The sequence below is a fragment of the Podarcis erhardii genome (genome assembly GCF_964252035.2).
Source record: "Podarcis erhardii genome assembly, chromosome: 2".
Lineage (NCBI taxonomy): Eukaryota > Metazoa > Chordata > Lepidosauria > Squamata > Lacertidae > Podarcis > Podarcis erhardii.
Genome location: NC_138498.1, coordinates 1,105,504 through 1,118,946, shown reverse-complemented (window position 1 = coordinate 1,118,946; position 13,443 = coordinate 1,105,504). Strand labels below are relative to the sequence as shown.

The 13,443-nt window shown below is 41.2% G+C and overlaps 1 protein-coding gene across 1 annotated transcript in view; it reads right to left on the bottom strand.

Annotated features, from left to right (window-relative positions):
- PIN1 (peptidylprolyl cis/trans isomerase, NIMA-interacting 1) overlaps positions 1–13,443 on the bottom strand; it is a 52,409-nt gene that overhangs the window by 38,763 nt on the left and 203 nt on the right. The window lies entirely within an intron of this gene.

The window sequence follows — 13,443 nt, the reverse complement described above, 5'->3', positions numbered from 1 at the left end:
CAAGAATAGGGGAGAATTATAGCAAAGGCCACCCAATTCCTGCCTTCTCTAACATGGTGCCCTCCAGATGTTTTGCCCATAACTGCCACCACCCCGTGACCTTTGGCCAAGCTGATGGGGGCTGATGGGAGCTTTAGCCCAACAACATCTGGAGTACATTAGGCTGGGGAAAGCTTATAAACCATGAGAACCACGCTGTGACTTAATTGCATCCTGTAATGTTGGGATGAAATCAAAAGTCAGTCAGTCATACTGTGACACAGCCCACTAACGTAAGGCAGAAAAGCATGTACTCTTTGCATGATTTAATGATGGTATTATAATGACTTTTATTATCAGCCACTGTCTTATTCCACTTCCTAGGAAATGGAGACATAGCCTTCGTTTTCCTGTGTTTGAGTCCTGCAATACCAACCACTAACATTTAATTGCATGCTCCATTCATACCAAGAAGCAAATAAACAAGAAGCAAAAGACCACCCTGAATGTATGCAGTCCTCAAACAACCTACACACATGCAACAACTTCATAGGAAGTCACTTAAGATACTTGAGGACTTCCGGAGGCGGCGCGAACGGCAATGGCGGTCCTCTTCCTTTCGTGAAGGGGAAGCTCCGCGGGAAACGGGTCGTCCGCTACGGCGAAGCGGAGACCCGCATCGGAAACCCACAGGCAGCAAGAGCCTGTGGTCCTGGGACTCGGCGGGCGCCAGAAGCGGCTCCCGAAACGTAGAAGGAACCCCGTAAGGGGCTCCGGAACGTGGAGGGGGTATCGCGGCGCTGTGAGTCGATCGCTATTCCTGTGGAGTGAAGCCGCACAGCCGCTGTCGGTGAGCGCTGACCTTTTTTCCTGGAAAGATTTGATTCAAAAGTAACAACCCGTGAGTAAGAGGGGACTACAAAATTTGAGCTTAAATTATTACTAAATTTGGCTGAAAGCGGAGAGATGCAAACAGGAAGTCCGTCTTCCGCTGCTGCTTAAACATCAAAGCAAAAGACTCTGATGTTCGGAGCCTTTGAAGAGGCGCTAAAAGATAGATTGATCTATGCATTCATTGAAATTGCTTCTGTGTAAAGTGAAGACTTAACCTAATTCTGTGACTTATCTTTTATATGGACACTGCTAAACAACTTCTTTTGGAATTACATTTTTCACTGAGAAACCCAGGTGCTGGGACTGCCTGAACAATAGAACTGTCAGACTGCAGACTTTGTTACTTTGTAATTGGGACTTGCTACAATTTGAGTGTTTATGGACTGGATATTTTGAAACACCATTTTGGCACTTGCTAGAGACAAAGTAATGCTTTCTAAACCAACTCTGCCAAATACAATTTAACTGAAGGCTCCTAGAAATTTAATTGGACTTTATTGACTTTTATTGACTTGGCTTTTTCCCTTAGGACAGTATGAGCTCCCTCTAGAGGACTTCGGATTTACAGATGTGACTGAACTTTACTTTCTCTTTCCTTTCCTTCTATTTGACTGTTTACTCTCTGGGCTGCTGTATTCCCATGGGAACAACTTAGCTTGACCTTGACTGCTAGACAAAATTGGCATGAGTGGCGCAAGAAAAAAAGAGGCCAGAGTTAGAACCAGACAAACAACTTTAACCTTAGCCTCACAGGCACGCAGATCTTCTGTTCCTACTCTGCCGGTGGCAGGAGAAGAAGAGACTGAGCAACTACAGCTGGAAGATATGGCTGCAGGAGCATTCGGTCCAACTCTAGAGAAAATCGTGGAAAAATTGGAAACCTTGGACAAGAAAGTAGATGAACAAACGGCTAAAATTGACCAAAAGGCAGCCTGTTTAAACAAAATAACTGAACAAGTGGCTCTGAATGTACAAGCAATTGGACAGTTATCTGAAGCCACTGCAGAGAACCGCAAATTGGCTGAGGCAACTAGCCAAAAAGTTGAAAATTTAGAACAAGAGGTAAAGCCACTGGATAAACAAGTTGGTGAGCAACAGATGTATTTGTCTATGATAGAACTGCGGAACCGGGAAAATAATTTAAGATTGAGGTCGATACCAGAGCTTGAACAAGGAAACTTAAGTGAGTTCCTGACCAAAGAATTTTCTAAATTTTGGCCTTTAGAAGAGGAAAAGGATTTCAAAATCGTGTCGGCCTTCAGACTTGGAAAGTTTGCGAGGAAAGACAAGCCCAGAGATTGCTTGATAACCCTGAGATCGAAGGAGGAAAGAGATAAAATACTAGGCCTACATTACAAAAAGTCACTGGACATCTTGGATAGAAGAGCTGAAATTTACAAGGATATTCCGAAACAACTTTTGGACCTTAGATCCACCTATCTTGAATTGGTCAAATTGTTGAGGAGCAATTCAATCATCTTTAGGTGGGAATTTCCTCAGGGCCTATCCTTCACCTTCAGAGGGAAGAAGGTTAAAATTAAAACAGCTGAAGATAGAGACAAATTTTTGATTGCCTACGGAGAGGACCTTCAGAAAGGGATTGAAATACCCCCGGGGCCTGGACCATTAGTCGTACCTCCACCTTCGGAACCTGAAGATCCAGAGAAAAAGATACCACCACCAGAGCAATAACAGATTTATTCAGGATGTCTCTGCAACTTTTGAGTTGGAATATTAATGGATGCAACTCCCCGGAAAAAAGAAGGAAGATATTTCACATATTGAAAAAAGAACAATTGGACATTATTTGTTTGCAAGAAACACACGTGACTAGGCTCCATAAAAAAGTTTTAATAAATAAAAGATTAGGTAAAGAATTTATTTCCTCGGACAGAGTGAAGAAAAGAGGAATGGTGATCTATGCAAAGGAGAGCCTGCCACCAAAATTTGTATTCAAAGATGAGCAAGGAAGAATTTTGGCAATTGAGATACAACATCAAGGAGAGAAGCTTTTAATACTAGGAATTTATGCACCGAATGAGGGGAAATCGGAATTTTACAAGAAGTTGCATGAGAGTATGCTGGATTATCTGGACTATGACAACATCATAATGATGGGCGATATGAATGGGGTGGTATCAACCAACATGGACAAGTCACAAAGCCAAAATGTTATAAAAGATGGCAGACTACCTAAGACTTTCTTTGAACTGACTGACAATATGGACTTGATTGACATTTGGAGGACAAAGAACCCCTTGGGAAGAGAGGGAACATTCTTTTCTGAAGCCCAACTGACATGGACAAGAATTGACCAAATATGGATATCTAGAGGTCTGGCACCTAAGATCAGAAAGGTGGAAATCTGCCCAAAGACCTGCTCCGACCATAATGCAGTAAAGATGGATATGAGACTACTACCAGCTGGCTCCTTCAGATGGAAGATGAATGACAATTTGTTTCGAGATCAGGAGATTACTAAGAAGGCCCAAAAAGCTTTGAAAGATTATTTCGAGATAAATTTGAACATGACGGTGGAAAAAAGAATTATCTGGGGCGCAAGCAAGGCTGTGATGAGGGGGTTCTTGATACAACAGAATGCTGTTAAGAAAAGGACACAAAATGAGGAAAAAGACATTATTTTGGAGAAAATCAAAGAATGTGAGAAGAAATTAAGATCAAAACCGAAGTCACAGCCGATTCTGAGAGAAATTAAACTTTATCAAGCACAATATTCCAAATTGATAAACCAGGAAATAGAGTGGAAAGTTAAACTAATGAAACAAAGAACATTTGAATTGGCAAATAAATGTGGGAAACTGCTAGCATGGCAGTTGAAGAAGAGACAAAAAATGAACACAGTTACAAACTTAGAGATTGAAGGAAGAAACATACAGAACCCTACGGAGATTAGAAAGTGTTTCCAGAGGTATTTCAAACAACTGTATACTCAAGGGCCGCAAGATGAGGCTGAGATAGAACAATTTTTGATAAAGAATGGACTACCAAAATTGTCACAAGAAAACAGATCAATCCTGAACTGCAAAATAACACGACAAGAGATTGAACAAGCCATTCAGAACATGCAATTGGGCAAATCTCCAGGGCCAGATGGGCTTACCTCCAAGTATTATAAGACATTGAAAGACTATTTGATACAACCACTGATGGAGGTAGGCAACGAAATTTTGGAGGGGAAGAAGGCGCCGGAATCGTGGAAAGAGGCTTTCATCACATTGATACCCAAACTGGAAACGGAAAAGACACAACTCAAGAATTATCGTCCCATCTCCCTTTTAAATGTGGATTACAAAATATTTGCAGACATTTTAGCAAGTAGATTTAAAAAAGTTCTAAATGAAGTAATTCATAAGGACCAGGCAGGCTTTCTCCCAGGTAGACATTTGTTTGCTAATACTAGGAATATTATCGACATTTTGGAACTCTTGCAAACAAACATTAATACAAGAGCTGTGTTAATTTTTATAGATGCGGAGAAGGCTTTTGACAATATTTCCTGGAAATTCATGAAGAAAAACTTGGAAGGGATGGGAGTGGGACGGGGATTCGAAAATGGGATAGATGCAATCTATTCAGAACAAAAGACCAAATTGATAGTTAACAATGTGGTTACAGAAGAGTTTAAAATTGAAAAAGGGACACGACAAGGCTGCCCTATTTCCCCATTGTTATTTATTTCGGTCCTGGAGGTGCTCTTGAATATGATTAGAGGAGACCAGTTGGTTGAAGGAATCCGGGTCGGAGCGAAACAGTACAAACTTAAAGCTTTTGCAGATGACTTGGTTTTGACTTTACAGGAGCCAGAATCTAGTACGAAAAGAGTATTACAATTGATTCAAGAGTTTGGTCGGGTGGCGGGATTTAAATTAAATAAACAAAAAACTAAGGTATTGGGAAAAAACTTGACAGCTACAGAGTCAGAAAGGTTTCAGAAAGAGAGAGTTAAACGTGGTTAAAAAAGTAAAATACCTAGGGGTAAACATAACAGCAAAAAATTTGAGTCTATTTAAGGACAACTATGAGAAATGCTGGTCAGAAATTAAGAGAGACTTAGAAAGTTGGACAAGATTGAAACTTTCCTTGTTAGGCCGAATCGCTGCTATAAAGATGAATGTATTGCCAAAAATGCTGTTTTTGTTTCAAACTTTGCAGATTGTGGACAAAACTGAGTGCTTTCGGAAGTGGCAGAGAGATATTTCTAAATTTGTCTGGCAGGGCAAAAAGCCCAGAATTAAGTTTAAGATATTAACTGACGCGAAAGAAAGAGGGGGCTTTGCCCTGCCAGACTTAAGGTTGTACTATGAATCAGCAGCTTTCTGCTGGCTAAAAGATTGGCTGCTTCTCGAAAACACTGATGTATTAGATTTGGAAGGTTTTAATAATGCTTTTGGTTGGCATGCATATTTATGGTATGACAAGGTCAAGATTAATAAGACTTTCAAGAACCATATTGTCAGAAAAGCAGTGTTTAATGTCTGGACAAAATACAAAGACTTACTGGAAAATAAAACTCCAAGGTGGCTTTCACCATTGGAAGCTAAGGCCCGGAAAAGACTCAATATGGAGGCCAAATGGCCGAAGTATTGGGAAATACTAGAAAAAGATGGTGATAACTGGAAATTGCAGAGTCAGGAGAAAATGAAAGACAAAGTGCGAGATTGGTTACACTACGCTCAGATAAAAGAAGTTTTTAAACTTGACAAAAAGTTAGGATTCCAGGTGGAAAAATCGAAGTTAGAAACGGAACTGTTAGAGCCTAACTAAGGTACTTTCAAGAATGTATAACTTGCTGTTAAAATGGAACACACAAGATGAAACGGTCAAATCGGCCATGATAAAGTGGGCACAGGACATTGGATATAACATCATGTTTGAGGACTGGGAGAGGTTGTGGAATACTGGGCTGAATTTTACTGCATGTAATGCTTTGAAAGAAAATGTTATGAAAATGATATATAGATGGTATATGACCCCAGTCAAACTTGCAAAAATATACCACTTGTCTGATAATAAATGTTGGAAATGTAAAGAAAATGAAGGAACATTCTTTCCCCTCTGGTGGACCTGCCCTAGAGTGAAGGCTTTCTGGGAAATGATATATAATGAGCTGAAAAAGGTATTCAAGTATACCTTCCCTAAGAAACCAGAGGCCTTCCTTCTGGGTATTGTCGGCCAGAAGATGTTAAAGAAGGACCGAACATTTTTTATGTATGCAACAACAGCAGCAAGGATACTTGTCGCTAAGCATTGGAAAACCCAAGATTTACCCACACTGGAAGAATGGCAGATGCAACTGATAGACTATATGGAACTGGCTGAGATGACTGGCAGAATCCGAGACCTGGGAGAAGAGACAGTGGAAGAAGATTGGAAGAAATTCAAGATTTATCTACAAAAGTATTGTAAATTGTATGAATGTTAAGAAGGATGCTAGAATATAAACAACTTGGCACCGATAAGCTAGATGAAGTGAAATATGAAGATAAGCTAAATTTAAGAAAAGACCAATTTTTGGATAATTTTCAGGTTATATCTGAACTTTTAAGATTTGAATAAAGGATATCTAAAACTAGAGATACAATATTGAAAATCAGATAATAAGAATAGAAACAAGGGGATAAATTTGCTGGATAAAATTTTATAGTCAGGAACGCAGGAGCGGGAGATGCGAGGGAGTCCAAAGAAGTTAAGAAAATTATGTTAAGAGATGTGTTATATTGTATTGTTTATTGGCATTGTAATTAAAAAAAAAACTGTTAATAAATATTATAAAAAAAGGAAGTCACTTGAGAACTGCAGACAAAGCATACTACTCTCGCTGCCACCTGCAGCAACTGGAAAAATGAATCCAAAAGTTGAAGGCAGTTAATTCTATTTTAAAATTTTGAGTACAGGGTTTCTTGTGTTCACTGGGTCATTAGGTTACTTTCCACAAAGTCCCTCCACAAATGTAAAAGAGAAGATAAGGGGATAGGAAAAGTGGTGCTCAAACTGAAACACTTGCTATACGGAGTGTATAGACAACAGATCCATACTACCTCACCCATTCCTACACCAACGTATTTAAGATAACCACCACCCAAAAAAAAAACACCAAATAAACAAACAGGAACAGTTTATTTATTTAGGGAAGTCTGAGGACACCCAGCTCTACAAGTGCAAAAAAAGCTATCAAGAATAAGGTGGGAGTGAGCAATGAAATAAAGGCCAAGAAAAGGCTTCACACCTGACCCACAAACCTCATAAAACAATACTTTGCTTATCTGCCTGCTCACAGAAGCTATGAGTGCATGCTCCATGCAGCAAGTTTGGGGCTCTTTGGAAATCTATTCCCTTGAGGTAAAAGTGAAAGATCTGGAGAAGTTGTTAGGCACACAGGCAACAGCACCAAAATTAAAAAATAGTTATGAGGTTTTATAGGTTGTTGTGTAGGAAGCTTAAGTCAAGCACTCTGAGGGGGCAATTTCAAAAATGATATTGCTTCACATAGAGCTAGCTAGGCAGGAAGGATTGCAGGGTCTCAATGTGTGGATGAGGTCCCCAGAATCACAGAGTGCGGAAATATCAGGTTCATGTTCCCTGTACTGTAACTGTCCACAACCCAAACTGAAGGTTGGGATGAAACTCAAAGCTGGCAAAAACTCAGAAAGGCAACCCAAATGAGAAAGTGCTGGGTGGCTTCAATTAACCTCCCATTATCTGGGCACATATACATTCAGATTACAGCAAAGAGATGATATTTCTAGCTATGTTAGGGGAACTGTGCCTTAGACCAGTAAAGGACACAATGGAAGCTGCTGACGTTTAACTCAGTTATTAGCTGCACTCCTAGATCGCGGCTGCAGAATACAAAGGTTGCCACTATAAAATGCTCCATGTTGGTGTTTTCTGATCAGCTGGAATCCCCTTCCTGGGATCCCCACAAGCATTACTCATTGGGGAGTGATGTGGGGAAGGGCCTTCCTGATCATGGCAGGTTGTTTGTGGAATTCCTTCTCCCCAGAAATGCAGTTGTTCCACCCCATCTACTGAGTTTTAAAGGCAAGGTTTGAAGAAACACCTGTTTTAATCAGGACCTTTGGATTAAACAAACTGTTTCTGTTTAACATAATTATGTTCTCAACTGTTGTCACTTGTGTTGTTGCATTTATCAATGTGGTGTTAATAATTTTAACTGTGAGCTTTGTATTTAGTGAGTTTTCCTGCTGAAAACTCTGTCTCTCTCATTTTAATTATATATATGTAACTCGGTTGTCGAATGTGATCTGTTCCGGAAGAACATTAGACTTCCTCAATGTTCGACAACCAAGGCACAAAGGGTAGATGGCAAAGTCAATGGAGAAAAAAGAAAAAAATGCAGCAGAAGCTGTGCCACTTCCAAGACGTGTTTGAAAACGGAAGCAATTACTTCCGGGTTTTTGGCGTTCAGGTTCTGAAACAGAGGTACCACTTTATTTGTTAACTGTCCTGGGCTCTCATGTGATGGCAGGATAGATAGATAGATAGATAGATAGATAGATAGATAGATGATAGATAGATAGATAGATAGATAGATAGATAGATAGATAGATAGATAGATAGATAGAAGTTGCTCTGAAAGTGCAACATGGTCACTTACTAAATACAGTATCAGATAAAATATACTCAGATTACGAAAGGGACAAACAAGTTCAAGAGGATGTCTGCGGTTGACAAGCAGTCGCAGAAGCAAATGCAAGGTTTCCTTTAAAAAGTGGAAGTCTAACCCGAATCAGGAGAACAAAAAGAAGCATAAACCCTAACAAAATAAATATGAACCGACAATAAGAAAAATGATGAAGAATTTAGAACACAAGTCAGACCTGAAACAAAATGTTTATCTGTAAAAATCCCTGGCTCAGGGTTCTAGCCAACTCCTTGCAAACTCACCCAGTGCTCCTCCAGGACACTACTTTCCCAACTCACCCCAAAGTTTTCTGTTTATCTTTTCCAACTGACATTTTGAGCATGCCAAGTCTTCACGTGGCTTTTTCTCTGGGGTGCCACCTTTTAAATTTCTCTCTTAAGATATTGTGCAGCCTACAACCCCCTCACTTCATCCATGGTTTCCATTCATCATTCCCTCTCCACCATCTGGGTGGTGGGGTTTTTTTTGGGGGGGGGTAGCTTTCTCCCTCCATCTTCCATCTCCTACCTTTTCCTTCCTCCTCTGCCATCAGCCAACACAATCAACGTCCCTGTACAGTTTGAATCCGGCTCGTAAGTGTGGCTTAGTAGTGTCACACTTCTGGATCCAACCTCTGCTTTTTCTTCCCTCTCCTTTCCTCAATGTGACTACATGCATGCGCAGTCTTGTCATTTTTTTTGCTTCATGTTTTCTTTTGTATCATTTCCTGGAGGTTTTTTTTCTTCTATTTCTGCAAACCTTGGGGATCTCTCAAGCATACTAATACTTCCCTCTTCTTCTTGGCTGGTTCACTTTGACTAAAAAATCCATGGCACGCACCCTCAACTATGGAATGAAATTGGTAAAAATATAGTCAACAATGTTAGTAATACTCAGCACAGACCCACTGGGTGGAATTTACCCTTGCACAATGAAACATTCTTCCCTTGCATGCCCCTAAATCTGCTCTGGGGTCTCAAGGCATGCATAGGGCCAGAAGGGAGAAGTCCCGTTGCACAAGCAGAAAATATTCCACTTCCACAATAATACCATCCATTGAAATTAGCAAACATGACTAACTTAGGCATATTAATTTCAATGGACCTACTGTAAAAAGGTCCTGTAAATATAGTGCTGATGATGGCAAGGTTGCAGGTTCAATCCCAATATGGAAGAGCTGCATATTCCTGCATTGCAGGGGGTTGGACTAGATTATGCTTAGGGGCCCTTCCAACTCTACAATTCTATTATTCTATGACCTATAACAATCCAGTATCATTTATCAGAAGCAAAAAAGACAAGCAGGGAGATGGCTGAACAGCTAGACAACAAAAGAGTAAAAGGATTCCTAAAGGACGAGGAGAGAAGCTGAATGTATTATTTGTATTCGTTCTCACTGTGGAACCTGCTGCAGATAACTGTGCCTTCACCACTTTTTCCCTGAGTAGGCACCTGAAGAACTACTGTATTTTTTTGCTCTATAACACGCACCAGACCATAACACGCACGTAGTTTTTAGAGGAGGAAAACATGAAAAAAAATATTCTAAATGAAATAGTGGATATATGATTTTTGTGGTTCATGCTGTGGCCACAGACATGTGATCTGACAGTGAGTTTGGAGTAGCCCAATGCAAAAATCCTGAGGATCCATGTGGCTCCATGCTTTGTAACCACGGAGGAGGGAAGGAAGGGGAACCATGGATCCTCTGCTCACGACTGCAGCAGATCCCCCCCGCCACCCGCAGGCATTCGTTCCATAACACGCACAGACATTTCCCCTTACTTTCTAGGAGGAAAAAAGTAAGTGTTATGGTGCAAAAAATACGGTAAGTCAAATAGAAGTGGCAGGAGATGATGTTCTAGATCTGACAAATTAAGATGTTACCTGGTCAGTTAACACACACTCACTAATAGGAAACTTGTCACAACCATCAGCACACCTTTCTGAGGTAGCCAATACAACATCCATTTTTAGGATCCACCCTATTCTTCTGGTGCAAATTGCTTAATTGATTTTAATACTGTTTTATTATATTCTAAACTGCCTGAGACCTTATGGTGAAGGTCATGTAAGAAAATAAATAAATAAAGGGAGAAAGGAGAAGCATAACTAACAACCCTATTGGCCTAGCTTCTGTCCTATATAAACTGGTAGAAAACACAGTTCAAAGTACAATTTAACATAGAACAAGCATCACTAAGAAGAATCAGCATGGCTTCTGCAGTGCAGTCCTGCCTCAACAACCTTTTAGAATTCTCTGAGTGTTGGTAATCATGTGCAGCCAGGGATAATCATACCTAGAGTTCCAAAATGCTTTTCAAAAAGTCTCTTAACAAAAACACCAGTGAAGAAACCCTTAGTAGTCACTGAGTAAAAGGGCAAGTGCCCTTACAGAACAAAAACTGGTAAAACAATGGGAAACAGAGGACAGGAACACGCCAATATTCACAATGGAAGGAAATAAGCAGTGAGGATCTGTATTGGAACACATGCTTCTTGGAGGATCTGCATGACACAGAAACAGAGGTGAGCAAACTTTGCCAAGTTTGCAGACAGACTATTTAGGATGGCAAAGGCTTGAGCAAAATGGAGCGATCCTTTTGGAAGTCTTTACAAATGGGTGAATGGCAAGAAAACGGCAAATGAGGTTTAATGTCATTTTAAAATGAAACAAACTGGCGCAATAGTAACAACAAAGCCGTTTTCATACATACAGCAATGTTACTATCCAGGAAAGATGTCGTTGTATCATGGTACATGGTTAAAAAATAATGAACTCTATGTGCAGCAGCAGTGGGAAAAGGGTGGCTTTCATGTTGGGATTAGGAAAGGAAGTGAACATCGAAAGCTGGCACCAAACCCTTAGAATTCATAGAAGGAATACTATCAGTGGCTACTAGCCATGATAGCTATGTTTTACCTCCATTTTCAGAAGCAGTGTACCTCAGAATACCAGTTGTGGGGAATCACAAGTGAGGAGGGGGGCCACTGCCTTCAGGCTCTACTTGCAGGCTTCTCATACGCATCTAGTTGGCCACTGAACGAGTAAGATGTTGGCCTTTGGACTTGTCTAACGGGGGCTCTTCTTATGTCCCTTCATATACCTCAATACTGAGGACATGTGCAATTTGGTATACCACATTTCCACAAACCTGGTGCCCTCCAAATACTTTGGACTTCAACTCAAATCAGCCCCAGCCAGCACATGTCTTCACTATTGGCTGGAGCTTATAAAATTCGTTGCTCAGCACATCTGTAGGGCATCATATTGGGAGAATGCTACAATATATTCACCTAATGAAGTTCTAATCCCCCACATCTCAAAAAAAATATTGTAGAGTTGGAAAAGGTGTAGGAAAGACATTGAAGTGATTGGACTACTTTCTCTATATGTAAAGGCTACACCTGAGTGTTTAATTTTGTTTTTAATGTACTTTATATATTTGGTGTTAGCCACCCTGAACCCGATCTCGGTTGGAGAGGGTGGGGTATAAATACAAATTATTATTACAGTATTATTATTATTTTACTTTTAAAAACAAATTACTGGAGTGATAACAGGGCTAATATTAAGAAAACTTAAAAAGATATTGTGTTTCTCATAAGAATAGAATGTACAGTGACCCAGTTATACTGACTAGCTGGAAATTCAAGACAACAGAAGCAAGTATTTTGCACAATGCTTCACTTATGGGATGTTGATGGTCACTGACTCAGAATGGCTTTCCAAAGGCATTGGATAAACTCATGAAAGATAGCTGCTGATAAAACCAATGCTTAAATACAACCCAGATGCCCATACCCACGGGGGCGGGGGGAGAGAGAGGTGGTGGTTAGGCAGCATTCTTGGATGACATAATTATTCAGATCCATTCCAATCTGGGTTCAGGCCTGGCTATAGAACCGAGTCAGCCTTGGTCCCCCTGATGGTCACCTTTGCAGAGAGCGGTACAGGGGGAGTGTGATTTTGCTCCTGATTCTTGATCTCTCACTGGCATTTGATACCATTGACCATGGTACTCTCCTGGACTGGCTCCAGGGAACAGGAACTGGGGGCACTGTATTACAGTCCTTGGACTTCAGGGTATGGTTTTTTGTGGGGTGGGGAAAGAGAAGAAAAATAATTGGGGGGGGGGGATGTGGGAGTAGGGAGGAAGAAACCACCATACTTTTCCATGGGGCTGTGTTATTTATTATTATTATCAGAACAATGTAAATGGTCCTGAACCCTCAGGATATTTTTTTGGTGGATGGAAATGGGGCAGGGGGAGAAATAAATGGGGGGAGCAAGCTTGTTTTCTCCGGCTCTGGAGGGTAAGACTTGAACCCATGGCTTCAAGTTATAAGAAAGGAGATTCCAACAAAACATCAGAAAGAAGTTTCTGACGACAAGAGCTGTTTTACTTCAGGATGGAGGGTGGTGGACTCTCCTTCCTTGGAGGTTTTTAATCAGAGGTTGGCTGGCCATCTGTCATGGATGCTTCAGATGAGATTCCTGAATTGCGGGGGGGGGGGGGCGGGTGGAGTCCTGGGATCCCTTCCAACTCTACGATTCTATGAAAAGCAGTGAGAAACCACGATTGTTCTCTATGAGCCAGCTCAGTCAGCAGAGCCCAGGGTCATGGGTTCAAGCCCCACGTTGGGGAAGATCCTTGCATTGCAGGGGGCTGGACTAGAAGACCCTGGGGTCACTTCCAACGCCACACTTCTATGGTTCTACGACTGCGTCGCTGTTGCTATTCTTATTCTTGTGTCCCACAAGATCCCCCCCCCGCAATCCCCAGCGGCCTCGTTATCCCCGCCACCGCCCCCTGAAAGAGACACCTCCCCGCAGCCCCTCTCCCACCTCCCCTCCGGGACGCGAAAGGGCCTCCGAGGCGCCCTCCTTCTCCCTCGAGGCC